Source organism: Aptenodytes forsteri, unplaced genomic scaffold (assembly GCF_000699145.1).
Source record: "Aptenodytes forsteri isolate BGI_AS27 unplaced genomic scaffold, ASM69914v1 Scaffold94, whole genome shotgun sequence".
Lineage (NCBI taxonomy): Eukaryota > Metazoa > Chordata > Aves > Sphenisciformes > Spheniscidae > Aptenodytes > Aptenodytes forsteri.
In genome coordinates this window covers 7222674-7233775 of record NW_008795017.1, presented here as the reverse complement: position 1 = coordinate 7233775, position 11102 = coordinate 7222674, and positions in this window count along the sequence as shown.

Here is an 11102-nt window from a genome sequence, read left to right as displayed (position 1 = left end):
GTGATGGAGCCCTGCTTTCCTGGAGATGGCTGAACACCTGCCTGCCGATGGGAAGCAGTGAATGAATTCCTTGTTTTGTTTTGCTCGCATGCGCAGCTTTTGCTTTCCCTATTAAACTGTCTTTATCTCAACCCACGAGTTTTCTCACTTCTACTCTTCCGATTCTCTCCCCCATCCCACCGAGGGGGAGTGAGTGAGTGGCTGTGTGGTGCTTGGTTGCCGGCTGGGGTTAAACCACAACAACTCTAAAAGCAGGTGACTACATTCATACATAGCAGAGAACAGAGTTGTGACACTGACGGATCTGATCGTTACAGCTAGTGGGAGAGGGCAAAGAGGACTGAGCAGGCAGAGAACCCTTTGGTGTATGAAAGCAGGTTACAGCCAAGGTGATGGGAATGTAGGCATGTGTCACTAGGCATAGCACCTGGTGCAACTGGTTGGCATTGCCCTGGACTCACACATGATATGCAGAACTGATTGTTGCACCCTGTTTTTGTCTTACTGCCGTTAATGGCGGTGAGGACCCTTTCTGGGAGTGCAAGTTGTCCCTCTAAGCCAAAGGGTGGGTGGGAGGTGGATGCTGTATCTGTTGATAGTTGGTCTGTCAATGAAAGCCTAGGTCTTCCAAAGGAGTCACACTGGGGATTCCTCCGTGGTGTAGTCGTGTGAATGCACAGGGAATGGGGCCTTATGTTATTACCATGGCTGCTTCAGAAGGAAGACCGCTGGCCTTTTTGTTGCTTTGGATGTAGTTTCATCAAAAAACAATGCAAATGTTTTAGGAGTTCAGTAGTATGTGGTTGTAAATGTGAAATGGGGGTTTGAATTAAAGGTGAAATGAGGCCTAAAATTCAGATTTGGTACAAAACTTGTTACTTGCTTTTGTGAGATTTTTGGTATCTTAATGGTAAAATTCTTATGATGTCCTTTGCGTCTTGTCAGACCAGACCAGAAAACAGTGACTTAATTAGTTTTGACTCTGATAAGGAAATTGCATGGTTTCTGATGCAGGTTCATTGTTTTGACCTATGTCTGTCCTGTAACAAAGGTATGGCTGGAAAGGATCTCTCCACAGATACAGTCTAATGGAAAAACCTCCTTACTGTGCCATCAGCATCACAGAACTCTTCTTCCCATCTTCAAATTTTGTCATACTTGAGCAATGCCACTGATAAAGCAGTGTGAATTTGTTAATTTTTAACAGAAAAAGTTAAATGGAGTAAATGACACCACAGTAAATTGTGGCACTGACTAATGAAGCTGTATTTGTTTTTTTCTTGCTATAACTTATGATGAAATGTGCAAGAAAAAAGAAGTTTTACAAACACTGTAAATCCCACTGTGAGTTCATTAGTCAAATCAGAAAGCAGTTGTACTTTTTAATAGGACTTTTTATACACCATCATAGGCCTGGAGCTGTAAACCTTACATCCTTGATTTAAATATAAGGCTGCTGTAGCCATTAGCCTGGTGTATAATCTCAGATAAATACTAAGATAATTTGTTTGCCTCCCAGCATTTCTGAAGTAAAAAGTGTATAGTATTACAGCAAAAGTGAGCAGTGTGCTGTAAAGGAAGCACAGTTATTACTGCTTTGCAATGATTCTTTCAGTTTATTTTCTTACTAGGATAAAATGGTTATCTGAAAAACAGAAAGTTAAATTATCACATGTATGAAATTCTTTTCATGTGCAGATAAAACAACGATAAAGACGGGCATGAAAATCTTTATTTTCTTACACATGCCATATGTATGATGAATACACTGAGGTTCTGCAGCCTGTATCATTTTATAAAGTAAGAACAGGTAGTCAGAGCTGTTCCTTCTGGCCTTATAGTGAGTAAGGATATTTGTGAATGCATGTTTAGTGGAAAGAAATTAAGATGGGTATAGTAGATACTGTTTATTTACTTCTTCATTCACTCACATTTGTAATAGCTATAAAATGAACATTCTTTCAGGCTCAGAACACATTTACAGTTTACACATTTCCATTGCTATGTTGCTACACTGTGACTGGATGAATTTGTCTTTCCTCACTCAGATTTGGTATCACACCATCTTCCTGATTTCCTACTTTGCAAAGTTATATTTCATTACATTTTGACAATTTAATGTTAGTTTCCAGAGTCTTACAATGACAGCAATTTCACTTGTTTTGCTTTCTGTGTGCATTTTCCTTTTAGTAATATTGTCTTCCATCATTTTCCGATATAAAATTTCATATATTTGTGACAGCTAAATTGAATACAATTTCCTTGCAAAATGTCAGTGATGTTCTGGAGGTAGTGATGATCAGTTTATTTTGAAACAAAAGTCAATACTTGTGAATTTTTTAGTTGTTGTATAAGAGAACAGGTGCATGCATTTGAAGCAATTAAATATCTTGCATTTCACTTGAATGACACTAGATGGCCTTCCAAATATTTTTTGCTGCTGTTCTATACCATAATATATGGAGTAGTATGGTATACATATACTTCAGACCTAGGGTATTACCTGGTGACCTGCATTCTGCTCCTTACTAGTTATGCTTGGGTACATAACTCTTCTAAACTAATTTTCAGTATACCATAGAACTACACTACATCATCGTTTTGGTTGTCCTCTGTGGTAGTCATTTGTTGGTGTAGATGGTAGGGTTTTTTTCTTTTAATATTAATACAGTGCAAGTGAACAAATATTAATGATTAATCTGTTGTGGCTAGAGATGGATGATTTTCTAGAAAATCAGTTTGCTGAAATACATACAGTTTTGATATTGTGAATTATATTGACCAAAAATATAAAAAACCAAAAAGACCATATATAAACCAAAAAGAGGTTTTGTCAGCATTTTTCTGAGCATGAATTATTTCTTGTCAAAGTAACATTTGGGAACTAAAGGCACATGAAAGTCAATCTTCCACTTCCAGACACAATTGTTGTTACTGTTCATTGTTTTAGTGATGAAAAGCCCCTATTGTTCCAATTTAGCTCAGTCCAAAGTGCACCTCCACCCCCTTCTAGTTGGACAAGCTCAATTTCACTATTAAAACCGCTATGTGAATAAACATCCCACTGAAATTACCTGATCAATAAGGTGAAGATACTAATAAGCTGGAACAGGCAAGGTTCATCTAACCTGAAGGATTAAATTTGCCAATAGACCAATTAATTTTTCAGTGCAATGAGTGATGTAGTTTTACTTTGTAAATTTGAATCCCTATGTCTCCAAATTACCAAATATGGCTTGCAGTTTATCAAATTGCTCATTTCTTGTGATTATCTTGTCAGCATGCTTGCAGGACATCTTATGCCCATTTTTACCTTGTGGACTCTATTCCTTTAATATTTTTCTTATGGAGAACCACTGCTGCTCAGTGCAGTATGCTTTTTCTTGAGGATGTGGGCCAACTGCCATTGAAGAAAGTGGAAAGATTCCCACTGACTTGAGTTGAAATTGGATCAAGCCCATGGGAAGCTAATCAGTACAGGAAATATGCACGTTTATCCTATTACTGTTTATTTGTGTCTAAGTAAAAGGAGTACCACCAAACTTGCAAATTAAGCTGCCTCCAAAAGTTTTCGTACTTCTCATATATTGCCAGTATAGATTGACAGCACATATAAGTAAATCAGTGGTGACATTAATGTGCAGTCAGTGTATGAAGCTCCACACTTAATTTGGCCCCATGCTGTTTGCCTTTTCGTGTGAACTAACATGACTGATGGCCCCATGGGTAGCAATTTGTGCCAGGCTACCATGTCTGGGTTCTACCTGAAACAAGGAGTTTTAACATTCAAGTTATACAAGAATAGCAAGAAGATGAGTAAGACAGGGAAGCAACTACAATTATTCATGTATTTTTTCTGGTTTTACTATTCCTTTTCTTTTTTTCTTTTTTCTTTTTTAAATCTATGAAACATAAAGTGATAGTGGATTGAATCCCAATCTTAGATGATGTGGAGGCACGAATGGGAGATGATGCAATATTTTGCTAACCTCCTGATTCCTGGAAGTTTCCAGTGGCATCTATCAAATTCAAAGTGGAGGTCTGGTGAAATTCCAATCGACTGTGATGCTGAAGAGACAGGATCATGTCAGGAACTACCTGTATTGCTTTTATTACCACTTCATAGCTCTATAGTTTGCTCATTTTTCTCTCTCTGCTGCTCTGTATTTGTTTTTAAATGTGAGATCTAGTGAAATGCTGTTAGAGTGGAAAGATACTATTCAAAACAAGGTATTCTAGAGACAGACCTTTAATGTCTTGTTTGGTTTTGAAAATAGGTTGTACTGGTTGAGGTAAGCATAAGGCTGTAGGAAGACTACTTACTCATTTGGCTAAAAAATTGCCTCAAAGTCAAAACCTCGCTTTTTGCTTTTCGCGGGTTTGGCCGCGGTTTTGCCGCTTCAGGAAGGGTCCCCCGTCGCGATCCTCCGCTCCGGAGCCCTTCGCCTCGGTGGCTTCCATATCATGACCTATATCTGGACTAGAGAAGTAAACAAGGCCAGGGCACAAATTTGAGAACTGGCACATGATTGACCATACGGTTTATCTATTAGCATGCTGTTGACATAGTTCTGGCACAGGATGGGCCACCCTCTCTTCAGGTGAGGAGAGAAAGGAGAATGTAGCATCAGAGCTCAAGCCATGCTGTGCCCTTTGCCTAAGGGCCAGGAAATGGGCCCTAGCCCATTTTATTTAGCAGAAGACTGCCTCAAGGGCTCAGAAAAGATCCAGATTCTCTTATTCATTTAAGTAACATGTAGCTTGAATTCTTATGTGATACTTTCAAAAACTAATTTAAGTTGGCTGTTTCTGTCAACATACTTTCAAGGGCATGCACATGACAAATAAGTAAAAGCTATCTAAAGACATCTGGTTATTGTTTCATGGTCTTGAAGAAAAATTGCAGATGAACGGCTGTAGATATCTAAATCAAGATGGTCCTGGAAGTACCCTTCATATCATAACAGAGCAGTGAAATATTGCAAAGGGTATGTCAATATGTTATATTTATACATAAAAATTAATTGTTTTATTGAAAGAATATTATAATGAGAGCTAAAGTGCTTTCTGATGTTACAAATACATATAATGAAAGTGGCAGCTATCTCCCAAGAATGACTCCTAGTCAGAGCTTAAGTCTCATCAAGTTAATTTCTAAACCCTTCTCCCTTTCCCAGACTTAACTGATAGATAATTTTTGGCAGCACTGTCTGCAAGTAATTACATTTAAACTTTTCTACACCATATGTCAGTTCCAGGAGGAAAAAGTTAAGGTCCTCTTGATCACACTACCCTTTTCAGAACAAGCTCCTGATCCAAACATGGGGGGTCTTGAAACAATGTTTTTTTGAAGGAAAAGAGTTTTGATTTTGAAACATCCCACACTATGGAATATGTCATGTTGTAAACAGAGATTGAACAAAATATCCAACATTATAAGTGATGCTCAAAATAGCACCCAGATAAATATAGATCATAGGTTTCAGTTCCGGCACTTAACAGAACAAGATTGTGTGGAGATTGTACTGGGACCAAATGACTTCTCATCTACCATCTGTGGGGCTTTTTGACCCTTCTTCTGAATCATTGTCAATACTAGTCTGTCTGTTATGGTTTATTTTATTTTTAAATTGCAAGTGTTTTGGAACAGCATTTTGTTCTGTGTTTTGATAGTGTCTAGCATAAATAGCTTGTGGTTTATGACTAGGAATCGAACTAAACAGGAATTAAAATAGTATTAATGCATCATCTAGACCATGAGTCTCATCAAATTTGTTGCTTGTCTTACTCAAATACAGAATCAGTGGTGAATTCTTATCATGGCTATTCAGTATCCATGCCATATTTCTAATTGTAATGGCTATGAGCAGTAATATTTTTTAAATTCAATATTTCTCAGCAGCATAACCAGAAGATTGTGAAGTCCTGGTCAAAGTCTCCATCTTATGCAGAAAGGTTTTTCTTGCTTTACAGGTAGCTTTAATCACAAGTATAGCCTCATCTTTGAACAAATCATCTTTCTCTGTTCAGGCCTGGCAGAAGTATAGATGGAAAACATTAAAGATGGAGTTTTATTCAAAAGATGAAAAGCAGGTCTTAAGCAAAGCCCTCCCCTTATGCCCTACACTAAATTATAAGCATATTATTTAGCTCTCAAGGAAATCTTAGCCTTTTTGGGAAATAACACACTCAATTCGTCCTTTTCCTTCCACCTTCTTCCCCCCGCCTCTTTCCAGGAACATCCCGTTTCCATGGAGTGAATGAATTTGCTGGAGAATGTTCTTCCTCATCGTCCTTCTGCTCCTGGATTGTACCAGGAAGTCCAGATCAGGGTCCCAGGTCCTGGACCTGAATGAATTTTTATTTTCTTTGTCTTCCCAAAAATGTCATTTGAGCCTTGGGCTAGAGCTTGAAGATATCAACACGGTGTTTACAAAGCACATCTGCAGTTTTATTTTCTTTGTCTTCCCAAAAATGTCATTTGAGACACAGTGTTTACAAAGCACATCTGCGGAGAGAGAATTGATATTCTCATGGGCTCTGGAAATTCTGCAGGATGAACCGTGTCCCTGCACTCGGAAATCAGACTCAGAGTAAAACATATGAAGTGCGAAGAGGAAGGAGTGGGACAGAACAGCCATGCTTGTGAGTGTTGCCAGTCAGCACATCATCAGTAGGACAACGAAGTGCTGACTGCTACAGGACACCTGTAAGCAGGATATACCACAGATAGCTTCCTGATGGCAGATGCTGCATTTCAGGGTAATTACAGACCATACACAAAGCCAGAACGGCCCCCTTCTAATGGCTAATAATGTAATCTCAATAATGGTTTCTCAAGCTAAAATCAGGTTTCTTACTGACTTCTATCACACTAAGCACAGAACAAATACAATTGATTTGATGACCTGTTGTACACTGTAGACTTGAGAGGTAGTTGCACTTTGTGCTCTTCCTTGTCTTTTTAATGGTTGAATTTGTGAGTAATTATTGTGAGGAAACTTTCATACATCAATGTTATAAATTTTGAATCAGAACAATATATTCTAAAAGTCTCTTTTTAAAAAGTCCATTGAGATATTCATCTTGTAACTCCATTCTTTATAATGACTCAAAGTTCACATATCATAATGAAAACAGCAGCAGCACTTTAAACTCCTCTTGGTTGCTTCTGAGCACATCTCTTTCAGGACAGGTTTTGCTCTCTTCTCTCCCCTTTGAACTAAGGCATGTGGCTCAGTCGCTACTGAAGTACGTCAATGCACTATTCTGCAGGCAGATACCAGCTTGTTTTGCCCGTGCTTCACACCACCAGCAGACATGCTGGGTTTGTGCGGTGTCACGGCTGAGGAAATAAGCCTGAGAAAACAGCTGAAGCTCAGGCCTGCACAAGAGCAGCTACACAGCTCAGGGCATGGACAGTGAGAGCGTGTACCTGCTCAGTGTATACGCAAAGTGACATGGTGTTTGCCTGCAAAGTACGTGTAGCTTTGCTCTTGCAGCCCGTCCTGTCTGTTATCCCACTAGGCCTAGGTGCCTCATGCACTTGCAAGTCCTTTTCTTCTAGGAGACCACAACAGTGTTTGATTAAAGTGATTCCAAGCTAAAATCTTCAAAACAAAATATTATTTATTCACCCAAGAAGTTCTGTAATGGGGAGAAAAGGGATAAAATGAAAACAGATGAATTCACATGGGGCTTACCTTTATGAAAGTCTCTTTTTTATTTATTTTTTTTTTACCCTCTCTGCAAGATTTTGTTAATTTGAGTCAGCACTGTCAGCTGCATCCTTGGCTGGGGAAGACAGCCTGCTCATTATAATTTATGCCTTTCTGTCAAGGACTTGTCTCCAGTTACTGCTGAAGCTGTACGTGAACTGCTTTCTTCTTGAGACCCTCTTTATAGGTTTTGGCTTTTGTTGTTGTTGTTGTGTTTTTGTGATACTTTTATTACTGGACTCAGGGATGAGAATGGTCTACTTTGTTGGCCAGTGAAGCAGCAGCATCCACTTGGCTTGCACTGTTAACAACCTCCTTTTTTTGAACTTTTGCAGTTCAGTAAGCTACAGTGGAAGTTACTAAATTCCAGAGTTGAAGAACAGCTGCAGAGGACAGAGGCTGACACTGTAACACTTTAATAAATATACATATATTACCCAGATCTAGAAAACATAGTAAGCTTTAAGTTTTACGTTGGTATTGAATACTCCTGTTCACTTCATCAGCCACATCAGAACTCATCCCTGGCCTGGTGCTGTCTTCTGCAGTGGGAGAGGTGGTAACCTAATGGTCGGTTCTCTCTCCTTTTCTCTCTCTTTCTTTCAGTAGAGATTTTTATAACAAAGGTGTCTTGGCATGTGTGACTGTTTACCTGCTCTCCTCAGCAGTCTTGGATGGTCCACCCTTTGCATTATTCTTGCATTAGCTTAATGCTTTTATATAGAGGGATGCATCAACCACCAGGATGAGCATTATTTTGGATACATGTGATGAAGAATGATGATTGTGGTAATGCTGCATCTGACCAGATCATCCAGTGTAGCACTATGCTAAAACAGTGGTCTGAAGCAATGGAAGCACCTGTTCCCTCCTGTTATTTTACACCTATATATAAATTTATGGCTGTTGGCCATCTGGTTACTTTTCTGCATATGTTGCCAGCATGTCTTTGTGCATAATGGTTATGCTTAGATTGGCAGCCAGAGACCTTGGCACCAGGAAGGACAGCAGCAAACTGGTGAATGGAGCTGTATGTATCAGCCATAAACAAAACGTGCAGAAAACCTTTCCTTTTTGCAGTGAGGCTACTTCTTCCCTCTTGTTGAACTTCTACTGCTATAAACAGTAGGACTACATGTAAGCTAGTGGATAGAGTGTGGCAGGGATTGTTCTCTGCCCCTAAGTTTAAGCGTTGTGGTCAGGCTTACACCTATATGTTTAAAATCTTTTCCTCCCCAGAACAGGGTGAATTCATCTATTCTGCCTCTTGCAAATGGTCCCCTGATGAGCCTTTTGCCCCTGCTATTTCACAAGCTATTCCTGAGTGCCTGGCATGGCATGTGCCATATCTATGTGAGGAAGCCTCCTAACAATTAACAGTATGGATGATGCAAAATAAGGCTCAAATCTGTGACTTAGCACTGTTTACTATACTATGGATGACCTAGAAACCTTCAATGTCAGGCTCTCTTGAATTAGAGAGATGGAGCTGCTGGTAGAGCTCTGCCAGGAAGGGCCCCTGCTCTAGCGCTTGCTACCCACCGTGCTGTGCATTATCCCAGCAGCCCTACCCAGGAAGGGGCTCCCTACTGAGCGGGGCAGCTGCCAGAGCAATGAAGTTTGCAGGGGTAAAAAAATGGGGAGATTGCTGTGTTCTGCTGGCTGTGTGATCGAATAGGGTTTTATTAACAGTGTATGGCCTTCTCCATCCCAAACACTAAACTCTACCGTTAGAAAGCCTCTGTATGTTCAATAAAAACTGTGGTGTATGATAGAATAAACAACAATTGAAAAAGAGTTAAGATATTGCCACTGATACAGTGCAGCTTTAATAAAGGGGATTTTTTTTATATGATTAAAGTGATTACTTTAACTTCTAATTAGAACATCTGAACATATTTAAAAAATATCTAACTTGAACTTCAGTGTATTTTTTAAATAACTAAAAGAGCAATCACATAGGGAAGAAAATCAACAGATGGAACCTAAACCATAACATCAAAATGATCACTAAATCTGTTACTGCTTTCAATACTTCCCTTTGAGTGTTCAAGATGTTGATTCAGGTATTAAGCATATTGGGTATTTAACATCCCCTTAGCATAAGTAAAGTGCAATTAATAGTTTGAAAATCTTTTATTACTATGCTATTTCACATAAATGTATGCACATCATACATACCAGATCTTGCATCCTCACCAGTATTTCTTGCAGTAGTACGGAAAATTAACTTATATTTATTGGATTTATTTATATTTAAATGTAGCAATTTCTTGTTGAGTCTGTCTTCTGAGTTCTCTGTTACTTGTGTCTATATATTTATTTTGCTTTTTGCTTTAGAGAACAGCTATTTCTGTGCAGTTCAGATGTTACTCTGAATTCCTTTTGTGTTTTAAAGATGTTTATATCTGAGACTGGCTCGATCCTATTTATTATCTTTTAGCAGAAAAGGAATTGGAAGCAATTAAGCAAAGTCTTTAGTTGTTTGCAGTAAAACGAAGGTGTCCCTTTACCACTAAGGAAAAGATACTGGGACAAACTGGCACGGAAAAGTCTGTGTCCACATTGTCATAATCTCTGTCTGTCCAAAGCAGGTTGGCCTGCCTCCAGACTATCTTTTGAGAATTTTCCCTGACAGGGGATGGTCCCTGGCCCACACTATCAAACTGTGTCTAAGAATTGTTTGGGTGAGTTCATGTCAGCATGGGCCAAAAGTCTGGTAGCAGCAGTTTAACAGCAAAGAAAATCAAATTACAGTGATTGGGATGGTTCTCCAGCACTGTTTAATTTCTCAGTATAGATGCAACCTGAAGTTACCATTCCTTTCCACATGGTCATGTAAGCACAATAAACAGGGTGGAAGTAGTTTTATCATGTTAAAAAATGGTTAAAGTTATGACAGGTAATCCTTTGTCTCCTTATGCAACAGAAAAGGTATGGCATCTTATGTGCACATAGGTAGTCATATGTGCTGAAATGCATCTGTAGACAGGGTTCTTTTTCTATCATGTCTCTGTGCTCTGGAGTACCTCTTTCAGGTTGACAACACAAAGCTCTAAAATGTCATTCTTCTTGATAGACATTGCTGATACACACTGTGATTTTTTAAAGCCTTTTTAAAAACTGTATCTATTTTCTGATACATGAAGGACCTGTATTTCATAAAGATCTGAGTTTTGATTTCCTTCATGTTCTCTGAGGCTTTATTTCAAGAACATTTAATTTTTTATAATGCTGTTTCTGAAATACCTGTACTTTACTGGATTCTTTTGTTTCTGAAACACTCAGCTGAGATTGCATTTGTTTGTTTTGTTTTCTTCCATCAATGCTGGCAATCTCTGATCTTTCAGCTTTTTGTATATTTAATGTGTGTTATTGTATATA